The sequence below is a fragment of the Eretmochelys imbricata genome, chromosome 7 (genome assembly GCF_965152235.1).
Source record: "Eretmochelys imbricata isolate rEreImb1 chromosome 7, rEreImb1.hap1, whole genome shotgun sequence".
Classification (NCBI taxonomy): Eukaryota; Metazoa; Chordata; order Testudines; family Cheloniidae; genus Eretmochelys; species Eretmochelys imbricata.
This window is the reverse complement of record NC_135578.1, coordinates 20,178,431-20,198,788: the sequence shown is the minus strand read 5'-3', so window position 1 is coordinate 20,198,788 and position 20,358 is coordinate 20,178,431.

Genomic DNA, 20,358 nt, shown 5'->3' with positions numbered 1-20,358 from the left:
CATTCTAACTGAGACCTCCGGCCCAGGCTGGATGGGTTCAATAAAGCTGCTCTTTCTTTAACTTAATGGTGACTACTCTTAGGCCTGGCCTACACTTAGAATTTAGCTCAACATTGTTACAATGCTCAGGGGTGTGAAAAATCCACACGTCCGAGAGCTGTAGCTATGCTGTCCTAACCCTCAGCGTAGGCACATCTAGGTCCATGAAAGAATGCTTCTGTTGGCCGAGCTACTATTGCTCCAGCAGATGGTTTTTCTATATTAACAGAAAAAAACCTTCCATTGCAGGAGGTTACATCTCCACTACCGGGTTAGTGGAGCTACAGCCCTGCAGCTATGCCACTCTAGGCCCTATAGCGTAGACAAGACTTCAAAGTATTCAGCGCTCCCTGCAACACAGATGCTCATGCTATTGATGCCTGATCCAGATCTGCCCTCCTCTACTGTACAGAATCAAATGCATTCTGGTCCTTGGCAGGCACAGCACCAAAACGCAGCACAGGCACGGGAGCCGCTGGAATTGTTTTGTGTGGTCTCAGCTGATCTGAATCCCACTCAGGGTTTGGTCTTGCCTGCAACGAGCATGCGGCACTGAGAACCTGGCCCAGACAAATCCCTGGGTCAACTAGACATAGCACAGATTTCATTTCAGAGACAGTTCTGCAGGATACACAGTCAACAGCATTGTGACCAGTCACTCACGCTTTTGTTATTTGTCATGATTTGGACACATATGCTTTCCAGTGCGCGTTTTGGGGGGCAGGAAGGGGGGGGCGGAGGAGCAGATTTTGGGGAAGGGAGAGGTTAATATTAGAAATGTTGGTTCAAACAGGCTCCAGGTTAACATGTCTCAGAATCTGGGCTGGATGAAACTGGAAAACTGGCTGTAGGGAGCAAATCTTCATTGGCCAGAGATGGGGAACAAAGGTGGGTAGGATGATTTAATGGGTCTTTTCAGTCTCTACAAACTATTATTCTGTGATTTGATGAGACAGGCAGTATTTCAGAATTCAAAAAAGTCACCTTAGATTTGTAATCAATTAAATAACCTTGTTAAATACACACTGGAAACAAAATTGCTGCCAGTGTAAAGAAATCTCTCTCACAAACTTAGTTTTAATGGACCAGAGCTGATTGAGCTGGTTTAGAAAAACAAAAATAAAAATCTTTGTGCACCTCTAGACTTGAACCGAAATGTGACCTTTTGGAAAGTTCCACAATGTTCATCTAACTATTCCCTCCCTTGTTCTTTGTCATTTTCCTGGGCATCTTCATGTCTGTTTCCTTCCAGGGATCAAAGCACAAGCGCCAAAATACTCCAGCAAAAGCTCTGCTTCTGGATACTAGGCCTCTGTCCCAACCAAAAGCAGAAATCTCACACAACGGGCTGTTCTCTCAAGATTCCTTGCTCACTTCTGCTGAGCACAGACAATCAGCTAGTTCAGATAAACTTCAGCTAAACAGTCCAATATTTAAATGCTTTCCAGATTTGAACTCAAATTCCAGATATTTTGAACTCTAATTTACGTTTGAAAGGGCCCAAGGAAGAATTAAATTTTATTTCATAATGCACTTAGTTCTGGTAAAACAACGATTCGTTTCAAAGGCAGATTGGAGAGATGCTAGAAAAAGTAAATGCTAAAAACAAAAATCCTCAGAAAAATTATGCAAGAATCCTCGCAAAAGGTTCCAAGTGCAGTCTGGCTGGTGTTAAAAATGGGTCTGACCTTAGGCAGTGTCTGTATAAATTAGGTGCAACCTAATGTTAAATGCATAAGCATCTCTGGGGCTCTGGCACAATGAATAAATGCCTGGGTCCTATGTGTGGATACAGGAGATCCAAACCCTGGCACAATTGTTCATCCCTCACCTCAGGATGAGTCTGCACCCAGAGAAACCTGTTCCTACGTTACTGTAGTGCTTCTGCCTTCAAAGATCACAGGGATCTCTCAACTTGTTATGCAAAACTTGAAGCCTAGGGTCTATTCTGCTAGTGTATCATGTTTTCTGTTCTTCTGCTTCACCTGTTGTTATTACTTTTAGGTGTTTATATGTAAATGGGGTGTCCACTGAGAACCAGTTCATCTGCTCCTCTCCTGCTGCTTATTCTTCTCTTTAAATCTTCCTCCTCTGTGTGTGGCATCACGATTATTGACAGAACAATTGTTACATTCACAACAGAGGATTTATTATAGCTCCAGGTGGGGCTGAGAAAGCAGACAAACTATTACTTGGAGATGCTTTTATTACATCAGGTCTAGATTAGGGTGACCAGGTGCCCAGTTTTGGACCAGAACACCCGGTCAAAGAGGGATCCTGAAGGCTCCAGTCGGCACTGCTGACTGGGCCGTTGACTGTCCGGTTAGCGGTGCCGCTCCGCCGCGCCACGCCACGGGGTTGGCATGCTCCCTGCTAGCCGCCCCATGGCTCCCAGCTGGCCGGTCCAGCTCCTAGCCTTAGGGGTGGCCGGGGGGCTGGGGGGGGGGGGGTCCACGTGCTGCTCTGCCCCCTGACCGCAGGCGCAGCTCCCATTGGCTGGGTCAGGGCAGTGGTGGAACTAGTGCAAGCGCGACTTACGAGCACTCAGCAGGCGGCTGTTGAGGGGTCACGTGGCGCACGCCCCTTTCCCGCTGCTGCCCGGCCCTCTTCTCCTCACGCTCCTCGTGTGGCTGGCTCGAGCTGCGGTGCGTGCCCTGCAGCGAACCACAGTCTGTCTGTCACCCCATCGCCGGCCCCCAGGAGTTGGAGGTATGTGTATCCCTGTCTCTGAGTGCTGGGAATGCGGCTGCACCCCCATCCCCCTCACTGAATCCCTCCCCGTCCCACCCCACCGCACCCCCATCCCCCTCATGCATCCCTCCCCGCCCCACCCCACCGCACCCCCATCCCCCTCACTGAATCCCTCCCCGCCCCACCCCACCGCACCCCCATCCCCCTCATGCATCCCTCCCTCTCCCACCCCTCGCTCCCTCATCCCCCTCACTGAATCCCTCCCCGCCCCACCCCACCGCACCCCCATCCCCCTCATGCATCCCTCCCTCTCCCACCCCTCGCCCCCTCATGCCCCTCACTGAATCCCTCCCCTGTCCTGCCCCCCACACCTACCCATCCCAGCCCTGTACCCCTTACAGCGCTCTCCTACCCATCTTCTCCAACTCCCAGAGCCACCACCCTCATGTCCCTCACCCCCTGCACCCCTACTCCCCTCACTGCATCTCTCCCCATCCCACCCTTCACTGAATCCCTCCCCGCCCCACCCCACCGCACCCCCATCCCCCTCATGCATCCCTCCCTGTCCCACCCCTCGCTCCCTCATCCCCCTCACTGCATCCCTCCCTGCCCCACCCCACCGCACCCCCATCCCCCTCATGCATCCCTCCCTGTCCCACCCCTCGCTCCCTCATCCCCCTCACTGAATCCCTCCCCGCCCCACCCCACCGCACCCCCATCCCCCTCATGCATCCCTCCCTCTCCCACCCCTCGCTCCCTCATCCCCCTCACTGAATCCCTCCCCTGTCCTGACCCCCACACCTACCCATCCCAGTCCTGTACCCCTTACAGCGCTCTCCTACCCATCTTCTCCAACTCCCAGAGCCACCACCCTCATGTCCCTCACCCCCTGCACCCCCACTCCCCTCACTGCATCTCTCCCCATCCCACCCCTCACTGAATCTCTCCCCGCCCCACCCCACCGCACCCCCATCCCCCTCATGCATCCCTCCCTGTCCCACCCCTCGCACCCTCATCCCCTCACTGAATCCCTCCCCTGTCCTGCCCCCCACACCTACCCATCCCAGTCCTGTACCCCTTACAGGTCCTACCCATCTTCTCCACCTCCCAGAGCCACCACCCTCATGTCCCTCACCCCCTGCACCCCCACTCCCCTCACTGCATCTCTCCCCATCCCACCCCTCACCGCATCCCTCCCTGTCCCATCCTGTCCTGCCCCCCACACCTACCCCTGTACTCCTTACAGCGCTCTCCCACCCACCTTCTCCACCTCCCAGAGCCGCCACCCTCATGTCTCTCACCCCCCACACTCCTGCACCCCATTCACTGCTGCACTCCCATTATGTCCCTATACACCCCTGTGCCCCCCACATCCTCATGCTCCTGCAGCTTTCCGCTTCCTCCTACATCCCCATACACCCAACATACCTTCCCACACCCTCTCCTCTTTCCTTCACTGCCCCCTCTCGCCCCCACCCTGCTCTCGTCCTTTACCTCTTTCCCTCCCTGTTCTTTTTCCTCCACACCCCTCCCCCATCTTTTCCCCTCCAGCCCACCCTCCTCCCTTCCCGGCTGGGTGATTTAGGCAGCCCCTGGAAAAGTGTATGAAAAAACGTCTTCGTGTAGACAAGTGTGTGCGTGCATGCATTGTATGTGTGTAAGAGACTGTCTGTGTAGGGAGCAGGGTATATTGCCTCGTGTACACCTGTGTGACTAAACATGCAGCCGAACTCTTTGACTTTTGGTCCTTTTGCCCACTCGTGCACAAAAAAATTGATGCCATAAAATATGTGTGTATTCATTTCATAACAAGCTTTTAAAAGAGAAGGGAACTCCAAAAGAAATGTATTATTTCTTAAAAAGTGAATGTTGTTGACTAGTAATTGCAGAAGAGCCAATGTATTATACATGTCTCCCCACCTTTGTCTAGCTACATTATAAACTCTTTGTTGCAGACTCTCTCTTCTTATGTGCATGTCCAGCTCCTACCACCCTGGAGCCCTGATCTTAGTTGGGGTCTCTAGGCACTAAACAACAATTGTAATATTAAATAATGTGGAAGTAGATGTGCTAATGCATGCTCAATGTGTACACGTGAATACACATCTGTATCTGCATGTAGGTGTGGGAGTCAGTTTCTACAGATTTATTTATATGGGTATCTGGATAGGTGTGCATTTCTGTGGTTGTGCTCTATGGATTTGTATTTGGGTTTCAGGAGTGGGCCTTTAATGGACCCATTGCAGCTGTGATAATGTACGGTCCTAATTCCACACGTAAAATTACAACCACTTCAGTGAACAAAAACCATGGAGTTGGTTACAAAAAAATAGGAAGAGGGGAGGGAAAGAATCATGAAAATCTTTGTGAAATTTCATTTTTTTTAAAAATGACCCTTTTTGACTATTTTGCTGCCAGCTCTAATGTCCTATAACAAATACATCCTGAACTTAGCATAATACATCTGTCAAAACAATAAATATGCTTGTTTGGGCCTTGCAGTGAAAATGAGCACGTGAGAGAGGGTGGGGGAGAGCAAACGACGGAGGGAGGAGGGATGGAGTGAGCGGGGGAGGGGCCATGGGAAGAGGCGGGGCCTCAGGAAAGGGCGTGGCAGTGGGTGGGGCAAAGGTGTTCAGTTTTCTGGAATTAGAAAGTTGGCAACCGTAGTCTAGATTCAAACTGGCAAACTAGAGAGGAAAAGCTCCACATCTCATTACCAATGCAATGAGCTAGCCAGTTCGACTCTTCTCAGCAAAGTAACTAGCTTTTTTATTTTTAAGTGTCATTATGGTAATTTTAAAGTTGACTAAGTCCAGTAGCTGTACTTCTGCATCACCTAGATTTGGTTTGAGTCCCAGAATATTTATAACGTGGCCAAAATGGTCAGGGTAGAACATGTAGGGACAGATCTTGTTGTAATAAATCAGGCCTGATCTATACTTAAAACTTAGGTCAACATAGCTACGGTGCTCAAGAGTGTGAAAAAACCACACCCCTAAGCACTGTAGCTATGTCAGCCTAACTCCCAGTGTAGACCCAACTAGATCAGTGGAAGAATGCTTCCATCGACCTAGCTACTGTTGCTCAGGGAGGTGGTGTTCCTATAGTGATGGAAAAACCCCTTCTGTCATTTGTAGTCTATGTCTACACTATGGGGTTACAGTAGCATACCTATGGCAACTTGGCTATGACACAGTAGCACCTGTAATGTAGACATGACCTCAGGGAGCTCGAAGCAGCTATGCCTATTTAAATCAAATGAGGATCTGACCATGTAGTGCTTTCTATACAGGTAGGAGCCACCTACAAGACAAGCAATACAAGGCTTGGACATTTGGTGGGGTTAGATAGACAGTGTAAGACTTTCTTCTCCTTTCCCAAACAGCTGGTAATCTTTCTAAAGTCACCTCAGCTAAAAAGAATAGTGGCTTGATAAGAAGGGCTGCAGGACCAGGCAGCACCTGGTGGGATATGCTCTGGTTCAAAAAGGAATTAATTTGGGCGTGTTGTACAAGAGGTCGGACTAGATGATCTCTGAGATGATCTGTCTATGTACAATTTATGAATTCTGATTGACTTCATAAAACGGCTGTATCACTGAATGCCTCAGTGAATGTGGAGTCAGTCACCTACTGTCAGGGCTGGGGTCACGTCCCTTCCAGGCCAGGGACAATGGAGAGTCATTAACATAAATAGCTCCCATTCAAATGAGAACACTTCAGGACAACAGGATAGCAGAAGTGTACAGGAACCAGCTCAACCAAGTTTGTCTACAGGGAAAGTGTGGTAGTGAGGGGGGGAAATGTGTAATTTCCCCAGAAGGGGAACAAACCAACCAGGTGTTAAGAAGATTCACAGGAACTGAGAGGGGAACAAAGGAGACAGGACCAGTCAGGACTAGAGAAAACTCACTGCAGTGGTCAGCAGAGTGACTCCAAGATTCAGAAGAGAAACTTAACCTGGAGAAGTGGAGTCCTAGTAGGGTGACCAGACAGCAAGTATGAAAAATTAGGACAGTGTGTGTGGGGTAATAGGTGCCCATATAAGAAAAAGCCCCTAATATTGTCTCTATAAAATCGGGACATCTCGTCACCCTAAGTCCCAGAGAGGGATCTGGAACCCAGAAAAGACACGAACCAAAAATCCAAAGGATGTTAAGGGGTTGTGAGGAAACTGAAGCAGGGATTTGTGTGCAGGTGTTTCTTATTCTGCCTAGATCTGTATATCTCTTGTGTCATCTAAAGTAAAGAGACTCCTATACATAGGGCCCTACCAAATCCACGGTCCGTTTTGGTAAATTTCACAGTCATAGGACTTAAAAAATCTTCAATTTCACGGTTTCAGATATTTAAATCTGAAATTTCACGGTGTTGTAACTAGGGGGGTCCCGATCCAAAACGGGGTGAGGGGGTTGCGGTATCTCATCCTTACTTCCGTGCTGCTGGGGCGGCGTTCCTGCCTTCAGAGCTGGGTGGCTGGAGAGCGGCGGCTGCTGGCCAGGAGCCCAGCTGTGAAGGCAGTGCCGCTGCCAGCAGCAGCGCAGAAGTAAGAGGGGCAACATCATACCAGGCCATCCTGACTTCTGCACTGCTGCTGGGGGCAGTGCTGCCTTCAGAGCTGGGCGCCCGGCCAGCAGCTGCGGAGCTTCCTGCAGTTGGGGGAGATTCCTGGAGGTGGGTCTGACCTGGCCCTGGGAGTGCCCATGCAAGGGAAGAAGTCCCATTCCTCCCCAGCCTGGCCAGGACTAGCATCTGGAGCCCAGTGCATGGTAAGAGCTGGGGCGCCCCAGCTCTACCCCTCCCCAGCTCTGAGCCCAATGCTTGGGATTTAAAGGGTCTTTGGGCTGGCTATGTGGGGGGTGGGGGTGGGAGGTGTTACCACAGCACCCCCTGACCACAGTGACCTGGGCAGTTACCCATCCATAAGGCCAGTCCTGCCCCCCAAAAAGTGACCATACCATGCCACCCTCACTTCTGGGCTGCTGCTGGCAGTGATGGTGCCTTCAGAGCTGGGTGTCTGGCCAGAAGCTGCCACTCTCTGGCCACCCAGCACTGAAGGCAGCACAGAAGTAAGGGTGGCAATACAGTGACCCCCCTGCAATCATCAGATTTCATGGGAGGGACTAGATTTCATGGCCTGTGACATGTTTTTCATGACTGTGAATTTGGTAGGGCTCTGTCTATAACATGTCTATCTGCTTCAACTGTTATAGGTACCCCAAGGAGTAAATTGTAAACCAGGGTGCCCACAAGGTTGGCACTATGAGAAAGGTGTGGAAGCCTGGCACTAGTATCAGCCTGGGGGAGCCGGCACTAGTAAGAGGGCTGAGAAGTCCCAGTTCTCAAAAGGAGGTTCTAAATGGAGGATCTGTACCCTGAAAGTGTGCCTAGAGACCCACAGCCAGAGACAGTGCCTGGACTCGGCTCAGACTCAGCAAGCCAAAAGCACACAGGGCTAGTGTTGGGATCCAAACATAGCTGCCTGGTGAGTGTCCAGTGGGGGAAGCTAGACCAGGCCTATGAAAATCATAAATCTAGGGGTACATCTGCACTATGGCTAGGAGTGTAAGTCCCCTGCTCACGTACACAGACTCACGCTAGCTCTTACTGAGCTTGTGTGTGTACAAACAGCAGTGTAGCCAGGGTAAGCAGAGGCATACGTGAGCCGTGCCGAGTTCGTACCCACCAATTTCAGGCAGGTTTTTACTCGGCCTGGATCAGCCAGGCCTCCACTGCCGGTGCTACCGCAGCTACACTGCTCCGAATGCTCTCACTAGCTCAATGAGAGCCAGCACAAGCGCATGGACACAAGAAAGGGAATCACACCCCTAGCTCAGAGCATAGACGTAGCCTTTGAGTCATCATTTTGGATCACGCGGGGAATGGAATGAGTGCTGGTGAGCACAAGAGGCCCTAGGTTGTTTGGTTTGAAGACAAGCTTCCTTAAGCTCTCTGTGGAGAAATTCCCCCCAGGGATATCTTAAGTGTACACGATTTCCTTGTTCTGAACCAGGCCAGGGGAACCAACAACATTCAGTGATGGATCCAGATTAAAAAGCAGATACACTGGAAGGGAGCAGACTCCTTCTTTCAAATAGAGATTGTGCCACTCCCCAGTATTTAAAAAGAAATACCTAGAAACCTAAAGCCACTACCACCCAAAGCCACAAAGTCAAAAAGCACTTGGATGTTTATCCGTTGAACGAAACCTGCTCTGTAGAGGACACAGCTGTAGCAGCCACCTTCGCTTTGAATTTCCTGCACTGCGTAGGCTTACGCCACAACCTCCGTGTGGATTTCACATTCAGCCTAGCCTTTAAGTGAAGGTGCTCTGTGCAATCTGCCCTTTGCCTGTACAAACTAATAGAGCATCTGTGTGCTTGACATTTCAGGTGGCATTACCACAGCCTTCCCCATTCCCAGCGACAATGTCAAAAGGACAATCGATGGAAGCAAGAGGCATGCAGGACTGGTTCAGTAGGTTATCATTTTAGCTGCCAAATGTGTTTCACAGAATAATGATAGCAAATTAAATCTAGTTAATGAACTTGTAGATGAATGAACTTAAATGTCTGCTGCCTTCAGTCTTTGGTATTTGAAACAGAAAAGGATATAATTAATCCAAACGGAAAACTTACCGAAGCCTAAATATTTATTGTCATCGTTCAAAAATATTATTGTTTGACATGTATAACAAACAGCCCCTTATACTCTGAAAGGTCCCAAAAGGCTTTAAAGACTGCATGCAGAGATCACTTTGCCTAGCACTACAAACCATCCACCTCTGTGATGGAAAAAGAGCAGCTCTTCTGTAGTAGCAGCAACACCATCCAACAGTTAAGAGGCAGTGCAGCTAATGGACAGAGTCCTGGACTGGGGCTCAGGAGACCTGGGTTCTAGTCCTAGTTCTGCCATTAGCCTGATGGGTGACCATGGACAAGTCCTTTTACCTTAATGTGCCCCAGTTTCCCCATTTGTGAAATGGAGATAATGGTACTGATCTCCTTTGTAAAGCACTTTGAGAACTCCTGATGACAGGGATGATTATTATTTAGGACAAGAAGTGGGAAATAACACACAAATGAAAATCAAAGGGAAAGATCACAACTTGGGGCCAGATTCAAAGCCCATCAAAGTAAATGGGAATCTTTCCAGTGACTTCCATAGGTTTTAGATCAGGCTCAAAGTTACGTACGTTTGGATTTGGCCAGGAGACCATCTCTTGCAAAAAAGTAAAAACACTACCCAAAACCAGTCCTGCCCCCTGAAAAAAACCACCAGCCCTTTGTATTTTTAGTGGTCACACTTCACGAAGGTGGTTTTATGTGGGGGAATGGTAAAGAGACTGGGCTAGTTTAATTGGTCAATGACCTGCTACTAACGATGGATGAAAATCAGCTGTCTCTGATGATTCCTTTCACCGTATCAGCTGTCAGTGATGCAGTTGGCCAAAATGTGTTGTTGACACAGCTACATCCTGGCAAAGAGATGGAAGCATCAAGGGGCGCCTGATTTCTGGTGGTGAAGACCCTGAGGTTAGTACTGAGAGACTGTTTTCTGCCGTAACGGCAAGGTTCTGGGGCTCCTCCTGCTCATCAGGAATCATAGGGGAGACAGTGTAGTGACACAGGTTGTGGTGTGTCCAGTATGCGTCACTTAGGTTTACAGCCTCGGGCTTGATCCAGACCCAGTCTGTTTCTAGATGTACCAGTAACAGCAGTACCCAGGAGTGCTGCTGATCATGCGGCTAGAAGGTTGTGAACTGTTCTTTCAGAGGTGGGGAGCCAGTCACAGTGATCCCTGCCTTTGTCACCCGAGGCTGGACTGCTGCAGTGCGTGCTGCATGAGAACGTGCCTTCCAACTGCCCAAGTCTTCAGCCTGCGCAGAACACAGCGGCCTAGCTATTGAAGGGCATTTCCTTCCAGGCAGAGGTGCAAGTAGGCCAGCAAGAGCCGGTATGCAGTGCCAGACCGGACCGGCTTCCCCAGGCTGGCGATTTAAAGGGCCCAGGGCTCCCTGCAGCAGCCAGAGCCCTGGCCCTTTAAATCGCCTCCTGAGCCCAGCTGCTGGAGCTCCGGGGTAGCAGTGGCAGGGCTCCGGCAGTGATTTAAAGGACCCAGGGCTTTGGACGCTGCAGGGAGCCCCGGGCCTTTTAAATCACCACCGAAGCCCTGCCGCCGCTACCCTGGGGCTCTGGCAGCGGGGCTTGGGCAGCGCTTTAAAGGGCCCGGAGCTCCGCTGTGGTAGCGGTGGCTGGAGCTCTGGGCCCTTTAAATCACCCCTGAACCCCAGGGCTCCCAGCTGCCTCTGCAGCTGGGAGCTCTGGGGGTGATTTAAAGGCCCCAGGGCGCCCAGCCGCAGCTGGAGCCTTTAAATCATTAAAGGCCCCGCCTCTTCCGGTTGAGGACACGCCTCTTCGGGTTGATGCCACACACCCCGCTCAGGACTCTGGCATACCGGTAAGTCCTTTAAGTTACTTTCACCCCTGCTTCCAGGACTACATTGCGCCCTTGATTCAGGATCTGCACTGTTTCTCCAATTGGAGGTGTTGCATTTAACCAATCAGCCCTTTCAGAACATGTGCTGGGTCCTCATTACCTCTGATACTGCCTTTCCTTCATGTCATGAAACAGTAGTTGAGATGAGCTAAGGCTCCTGAGGTAGCACCCCCTGATCTAATCAGGAGGGACCTGTAGACAGGATATTTTCAGTGAGGGGTTTTTGACTCTGGAATTCAATCCCCGAGGCCTGGATTTCACTGATTTTCAGGTCACACTGCAAAGCCTGTCTGTTTTGGCAGGCACTGGTTTAGCCCTAACCAGAGGGATGAGTGCCAGCCAGAAAACAGCCAATATGACTATCTGCAGCATCTGTTCTTTCCAAGATCTCCCCTCCAACACGGTCCAAACCGAATGCTGCTTAGCTTGCTGCATGGCTCTAAAAACAACAGGTTTGGTGTTCCCTATTTACTTCCCTCCCAATGATTTTCATGCCCTACTTGCTCTGCTTAGAAATCTGAGCATGATTTTTCCTGAACAGACAGAACCCAGCATGCTCAGCCTGGTATCAGAAAAATCAAGCAACTTTCTTTATGCTTCACACATCATTGCTGAGCATTAATTTAAGAAATCTGAACCAATCTGGCAATGGTATTAAAGATGCATGAGCGGGACCGGCTCCAACTCACTCTTCAACAGCTACAGCATATTGGTTCTGGGCATGAAGGGGTTTGAATAACAAGACCTGAATTTTTGCCTCAAATACAAACTGACTCTTTCATCGAAGTTCAAAAAAACATAGAGAATATTTTTCTTTGTTGTTTCTCATGCTTATGAGAAACCCTGCTCTACACTTTCTGTTAGCAGACAGGACAGGAAGTTTGAATTCCAGTCCAAGTTTGGAGAGTCAAGAGGCTAAGTCCTTTCCATACATAGTCCTTTCCATACATAGCTTTGCATGGCCACCCCAAAAAGGAGCAACTGAGTCCTAATCAGATCACTCTTGCCCACAAAACACATTGTATTTTTTTTTATTACAGTGAGTACAATTTGATACTATTTTACATGATGACTTTGGATTTTCAGCTGCGGGAACAGTGAGGAAAGGATGGCTTTAAAAGACATTAAAAAGGGAAAAAATGACAGCATTCAGAAGAAACTGCACATCCGGGAGAGGAGAGAGAGAGGAGCCAAAGAGAACACTGAAAATATGGGTCAGAAAGATAGGAATGATAATGAAGATCTCAGCAGAGACAGAGAAGGGAAGCAGGGGAAAGAGAGAGGGGGGAAGTGGAGAAATTCAGTTTTAGAAAGATTGAGTTTACGATGGCAGCTGAACATCCAAGAGGTGACGCCAGAGAGAAGAGGCTGGACAAATGCAGAGTCATAGATAAGGGAATAATCAGCACTGAGGTGGCAGGAGAGAAGATCATCACAAGAGGAGCCAGAACAGACTACTGGGACCCAGAATGCATTTACTTGTCAGTTACATATCAGATTGCGGTGCAATTTGTACAATCTTTTGCCTGACCCTAAACCGCACACCAAGGTTTGTCTTGCATGTCTCCCCTATGGCACAGAAGGGCTGGTCTGAAAGGTCAGCAATGAGTTGTGTTCTATTGCTGTGGGTTTACTACCAAAACCAATCAATAATGCTGAACAGAAACAACCTGATCCTGCTGGCAAGGCTAAATCAAATAATGGATTAGCGCTCACTTTCCACATATAATGTGTTCAAAGAATGCAGCTACTATTATTTCAAGAAAACCTAGTCCACACCTCCCTAAGGACTGATGGCTCAGAGAACATCTCAACATAGTTCAAATCCAGCCCAGGTCAGTAGTGGCAGAAAGCCACCATTTCCGCATCGAATGCCTGTGTGGTCACTTACAATATGAGTTTGGTTGCCTTTCTCTGTGCTTCCCAGTGGACATGTGTCTACATGGCAAAAGCCATTACCATACCTACTGACATAATTTGCCAGCAGAGATAAGAATAACCTTGGATCTCAACAGCTCCCAGTTTTGGAGGTGACAGGGGGAGGGTCAGATTTAAAATCTCCAGATCTGAACCCACCCCTACAGTTTTAGTTCCAGGTCTGCTCCAAACCCAGAATGGTCCTATTTTCCTGTTAAGGATCAGAGTCACACCAATTTTCATGAGATTTCGGCTCAAGGTGCTGAAAATCTCAGAACAGCTGATCCTGTGAAATTTCCACCGCTTAGGGCAGAGATTTGTAAAGTGGGCTTGCCAAATGTTGGTGTCATTGACTACAATTCCTAGCCTAAGGCTATTCTGGGTCTGAACACCGAATCCTCAGCTCAGCTCTTCTAGATACTTTCAGCACGGAAGACTTAATGGGCATGATCACTGAGCTACCGTCTCATCCCTAAACATAATCCCCCAAGTGAGCGTGAGGGAAGCACACATTGCTACTACACTTGCATACATATTCTGTGGCAAAAGGTTGCCAGGAGTTGTCAGTACAACTCCCTTCACTAGTACTGAATTCACTTGATTTGTTTTAATTGAAGAGGTCTAAATCCTTGCTGCATTTTAATTATTGGAGTTGGGGGGTACAAGAAAGACAGTCTAGTGCCTAAGACACAGAACTGGACATCAGAAGACCTGAATTCTATTCCTAGTTCTGCAAGAGACTCCATACGACCTCTGTTAAATCACTTAATCACTCCCCATCTTACTTTCCCCTTCTGTTAAATGACACTAATCAAACTTTGCTACCTCAAAGGGAGGATGTGAGACTTAATGTCTGCAAAGTGCTTTGAGATCCTCAGATTCAGATATATGGATTTACTATTACTAGTCAGATTAATTGTCTTTTTCCCCCTATTCTTTTTAAGTTCAGAAGCAAAGCAATGTAAAATTGAACGATGTGCATGTTTCACATAAGACCTTCCTGGCTGTGGGAGGATGGGAAATAGGGGGCCTTTTGCACTCTCCTGCTCAAGATCTGACTATCCAGAGAGAGAGAGAGAGAAGCCCACACCTGTGAATGTTAATTGCTTCCCTACACTCTGCACTCATTGAAGAAGTTGCCCAAGATTAAACAGTGCAGCCCTGGCTACAAATATGCCCCATTGCTTTCATTATAGTGCAGTGCTATAAATATAACCTTCCAAGTTTACACACAAGTATTGACAGCCCTGCAGCAGAGACCAGTAAACCTCGCCGCTTTCTAAATACTCTCTGTTATCTGCACTATTATGCACTGAGGTGCTAAAAACAAGTACAGTTTTCTCCCGCGCCGCCCCTAATCCCCCACTGCACCATGAGCCCTTCCTCTCCCATAGAGACGGGTCAGAAACAGAACCCCAGATCTAGTCTGAGTTGGGAAAGTATTGCTGTAAATACAGATCCTGATCCAAAGTGTGTGGGTCCAGCCTGTCTCTCTCCTCACAGCCAACCTGTTCCCTCCAACATATCCTTTCTCCCACAGTCCCCTCTGAAAACTGCCAATGCCCTCACTCTTCCACCCCTACCCCAGGCTTTTTGTCGGCTTCCTCAACTTCCATCGTGGTTTTGCCACGGCCTCAGCTACCAATGTGACCCATATTCTCCTGCTGACTCCCACCCTGAGGGTTAGGTCAGGAACCAGTAGGGGGAAAATTGGGTCACATCAGCAGCCCACACTGGGGCTAAAAGCAAGATGGAGGTTCTGGTGGCCCGGTGGTGAGTGGAGTCCTGGGGAGAGCAATTCTCAAGCTCACCTTCCTCTCAGCAGCTGGAAACCCTCCCTTTCCCCTCTCTGCTAACCCCTAGAGAATGCACCACTCCAGCTTCAAGCGGGAGCCCTTTTATCCTTGCTTGGGAGGATGGCCAATGTGATGGGGGGACTTGAGTCTGGGAGAAGAGGGGTTAAAAACAAGAACTAATTGCAGGGTCCTTGGGAAGCAGGATGAACAAAATGTTCTCCCCTTCTGTGAAACCCCACAGTTAAGTCAATACTAACTAATTATTACAGGAATAGTCGGCAATGGTCAGGAGACTGTACTCCACAGTTCTCAAACTGCATTTGCAGTGGGAAGGGTGATGTTTTGTGTTATGTAATGTGCTGGAGCGAGGAGGCAGGGAAGGGGGTGGAAAAATATTCAGCATTTCATCTACCCCAGCCCTTCAATACCAGAGTCAAAGCAAAAAGAAAAGGAGTACTTGTGGCACCTTAGAGACTAACCAATTTATTTGAGCATGAGCTTTCGTGAGCTACAGCTCACTTCATCGGAAGTGAGCTGTAGCTCACGAAAGCTCATGCTCAAATAAATTGGTTAGTCTCTAAGGTGCCACAAGTACTCCTTTTCTTTTGCGAATACAGACTAACACGGCTGTTACTCTGAAAAGAGTCAAAGCAATTACTTTCACAGATTCACAAACCTTTGCACCTCTCTGTTAATGTCTCAGATTTTATTACTTTAATTGTACCTTATTTTGCCCTTAGATACAGAGAGTGCTTCATCTGGAGCATAAACAAGAGCTCGCTTTCATTTCCTTCTTTTGCTCCTTTCAGTCTCTATCTTATTGTCTTTAGATGGTCCTGTGACGAAACAGGTTCTTGCAGAGAGAGAGCTCACTACAGAGACTCTTCTTCCCGATAGCCATCCCATTGCAGCAGAACCATACACGTTAACTCCATATGTTCTCTACAGTTATATAGCACTATTCATCAGAGTATCTTAAAGCACTTCACAGAACAAGAGTAAATATTCATTATCCCCATTTTATATATTGGGAAATGGAGATAGAGCGGGTAAGAGACTTGTCCAAGGACACAGAAGGTCAGGGTTGGACATCTCTTAATGCCCATCCTAGTGCTTACACTATAAGACAGCACTGGCTCCTATCAAAAAGTACCACTCTTCCAAATATTACCCATACCAATGGGATGAAAATCCATCAACGGCCAGTGGAAAGGAGCAACAGGAGTTAGCTGCTTTTGAAAGTCCCACTAGATGCCTATCTGTATCTTTAGGCACCTAAATACCTTTGAAAATCTGGCCATAGAAGTCTATTCACTCTATCCTCTGCCTGTCCGGTAGGTATATCCTGTGATATTGTCATTCCTTAAGTATTCCTCCATTCTAGGATTCAGTTCTGCTGTCCTGTAACCCCATTGTGAGGTCAGCAATTCCATATAGTAATAAAATGATCCTCTGGTTGGGAGGGAAAAAAACCTCCTGAATTACAAAGCCTATATCCAGAGCTTTTCACTCCAGACTAGTTTCCTGATTCTAACCATACCAGCAATGCTGGAAAGCAGGGTTCTTGTCAGTGTCATGAACACGAATCAGCCAGAGACAACTAGAAGGATGGTGATTCATGCTCATGTTTCCTGCAAAACAAAGCTGCTACATCCCCCCCCCCCTTTTTTTTTTTTAAATCCTTGATTGAATTTAGTGCTATTCATAACAAGGGACTAAGCAGCAGGGTAAGCCAAGCATAGCAGTCATGTGATATCTCTCCAATGTGTAACATGGGAGTGAAAATGTTTTCCTACCGCACTGCCGTGCCACGGAAATTACTCAAGGGCACACTACAGTGACAGCAGCCTCATAAGAAGCTAGCTGTTGTGCTGGGAGGTGCCCAACAAGCTTCCCCATGGTGCACCTCCGTCCTGCCTTGCATCACCCTGTCCTATACTAACCCTCAGCACACACTGCTAGTTGGGCTGGATTGTGCCAAACCACATGCGGGTTTGGTGTTCTGGACAAAGCTGAGAGCTGTCACTTAAAGCTTCACTGTTAGTATCTCTGTGTATTGCACTGACATTGTATGCAGTGTTAGCTCCACACCCAGACTGTTACCGGGATAAACTCACCCTTCTGTAGAGTTACACCATCCACTGGCTTGTGTCAGGTCCTACATGAGCAGAGGCTTCCAGCCACATGTTTGACAAGCCCTTTGTCATCTCTGGATGCATTGGTCTTTTTGTGTACAAAGGCAGAGGGGTTTTGATGCTAGACAGACAACTACAGAGTAGAAGAGGTCGTTCAGGTTTGACAGACGTTTTTATTTATCTACCTGGCAGAGAATTCCTGTGGCTTTCCCAGTGTCCCAGGAATAACAAGTGTCGAGGCTGAGGAGTGCTGACCAACCACGGATTTCCCTGCGGGGAGGTCAGATTTTATCTTAGGATGACCAAAGATAAGACAGAGTGTTCTCCTTTTGTTCTGCCTCCCCCTTGGAGGCAACTTGCTCAGCAACGGGGTCAAGTGTGGGACACTTCTCCACTCTGGCCTTTCACCTTCTCCCCTCACCTTAGCCCGCTCCAGCCTTGCTCTCACTCCAGTCTTGCTCCAACCCAGCTCTGGACTCCTGATTCTGACTCTGACCCCTGACTCTGACCACTAGGCCCAACAATCAGTGAATGAAAAACCAGGACTGTTCCAAAGGAGAAAACGAGAAGTCCCATATCTCCTGTGAGTTCCCATATCCCCTTGGGAACCTGCCCCATTTGAAACTGTTACAGATTTGTATGTGAGGACTGAACAATCTGTGAAAAAGAAAGCAGGGAGATTGCTATATATTCTCGTCATATTGCAAGTGTATAGCAAGTATGTGTGGGAATCAAGGGGGCAGGACTGGGCTGGTTTCCTTGCGAATGTGGGACATGATGCTCCCAGGCACAGTTGCCTGACAATGATATGACCCTAGTGATTTCAAAACTACAATAGTCTGTGTACTACTACTCCCTTAGATGTAATGCCCAAGATAGTGGCCCACACCTAAACTCAGCTGCACTAAGGGGAATTACCAGGCCGCTAACGGCCAGACTTGCATAACCTCACACGTGTAATCGTGTGCCATGTTTGCACATTGATTACTGCCATTGTGTGTGGAGTGGCTATAGCTGTGTGTGTGTGCAAATAGGTCACGAGGTTACACACCTGCAGTTGTGAAAAATCTGGCCCTGGCTGCCTTTGCACAGGCTGAATGGGAACAGGATTGCTTTATGGAAATGCAGCCAGTTGGTCTGCAAAAAAGGAAGAAAAAAACCTTTCAGCATGTAGAATTTATTGTTGAATGGATGCCACAAACCCAACATGCATATGGGCCTGTCTCTCCTTCCAGATAAGCAGCTCTGCCAGGATTTCTGAATATGGACTACGCTGATGTTGTAGGGATGTGGCTCGTACTGAAATTTGCAGCTGGATTTAGATTGTTTCATTTGTTTGTTTTTTAAATAGTAGCTTGTTAATTATGGTATCTCAAAAAATGAATCCGTGTTTATTCTCCTAAAAATAGCAAATCCGTAAATGCTTTTGTGTTTGAATAATGTCAGTTTGGTGACCTGCAATCTATAGGCAAAGGCATAAAAGAAATCATTTTCTCTTTCTCGTAGGAACCAGATGGTTTAGTTCAATCTTTGTAACGTTCTCCAAATGCAATCGTTTTGCAGAGGTTCAGTAAGAAACTCATTTAAGGAGTTTGGGGATGGAAGGACAACAGAGATTGAGCTACATAACTGAGAGGGGTGCAGGAGAGAAGAGGTGGGAGTGGCAGGGGCAAATAATTTGAATCAAGTAATTTATTCCATGAATTTAACTTCCTCTTTTCTCTGTGAAAAAATTGCAAAATTCCCATATTTATTCAACACTCAAATCTATTAGCAAACTTTTTCAGCCTATAATGCTTTACCTGCAACTTGTTCCTTACAACTATTTGCAATTCATGCTGTGTTGGCTAGTTACGTAAGTCACGTGGCATTGGTTCTGTTCCCCGTTTGGACAATTTATGTGCCTACTATCCACAGCATGAGTTTTTAATACCCTATCTGAGTATAATGTTTGCAAAGGGCTAGTTTGCAGTTTGGAAGTTGTGGCCTGCAAATATTTGCACACTTGAGCATAAAATTTGCTTTTCCTGACTATTCACACTAGTAAAGCTCTTCCAGTAGAATACATGAGGAAAGGATGCACAAACATATAGTACATTTAAGCACTGGAACAGGCTTCCATTGGAGGTTGTAGAATCCCCATCATTGGAGGTTTTTAAGCACAGACTTGTCAGGGATGTTCTGGGTATACTTGGTCCTGCCTCAACGCAGGAGGCTGGACTAGATGACTTCTCAAAGTATCTTCCAGCCCTATGTTTTTATGATTCTATGAAAGGAGTGCCAATGTACTCTCATACAATACAGTGACTGGCTGCACCTGGTTCATTGGTGCTATAGAAAATAGTTGAGTTTTGAGAAGAGATTGGAAGGAGGAAATGAGTGGCCAGTATGACAGTAGTTGGAAGTCCCAAGCATAGAGAAGAGGGAGGAAAGCAGCTGGAGGAGTGATGGGGAGAGAGGCTTGTGGAGACAGAGGGCTTGTCTTCATGTACAGTGCTACAGTGGCCCAGCTGCACCAGTGCAGCGCTTTAGTGGAGATGCTCCTGTGCCGAAGGGGAGCTTCTCCTATTGGACATAGCTAATCCACCTCCCCGAGAGGCAGTCGCTATGTCAACAGAAGCTCTCCCATCGACATAGCGCTGTCTACATGGGGAGTTAGGTCGGGATACCTATGTTGCTCAGCAGTGTGGATTTTTCACACTATGTTATACTGATACAGGTCTGTAGTGTAGGCCTAGCCTGGGTGCTTGAGAACATAGGAGGAGATGGGGACAGAGGGAGACGGTGGAGGTGGAGTTGTCAATAGCTCTGAAAGTGAGGATCAGAAGCTTGAATGGGGTGCGGCTTTCAAAGATGGTGCTTTTTTCAAATGGATATTTAATGTGTTGGAAAGCTTCATTCTTCACAACACAGCCAGCAAACGTGAGTGAATGGCAAAGACATACTCCTGTTCAAAAACCCTTCTGGATGTGATCCGAGCTGTCAAGAGGAATCAAAGCAGGACTTCATTCATGCCAGCAACTGCTCTCAGAATGCCCTTTCTCTCGATGAGCCGAGTGCAGTGGTAGCAGAACCCTCCCCTGCAGGCAAGTCTGCAAGGACTCAGCTCTTCCGCACTTGTGGATTTACTGTCATGTATTGCCTGAAAAGTCAGTCTTAAAAGAAAGGAGAAACCCCAATTCATTATCTGAAAGATAGAGCAAGAGCGGAACAGGGGTCTGCAAAGAACAAAGTGGGACAGTTACCAGCTATACTAAGCGATTCCCTCAAACAGCATGT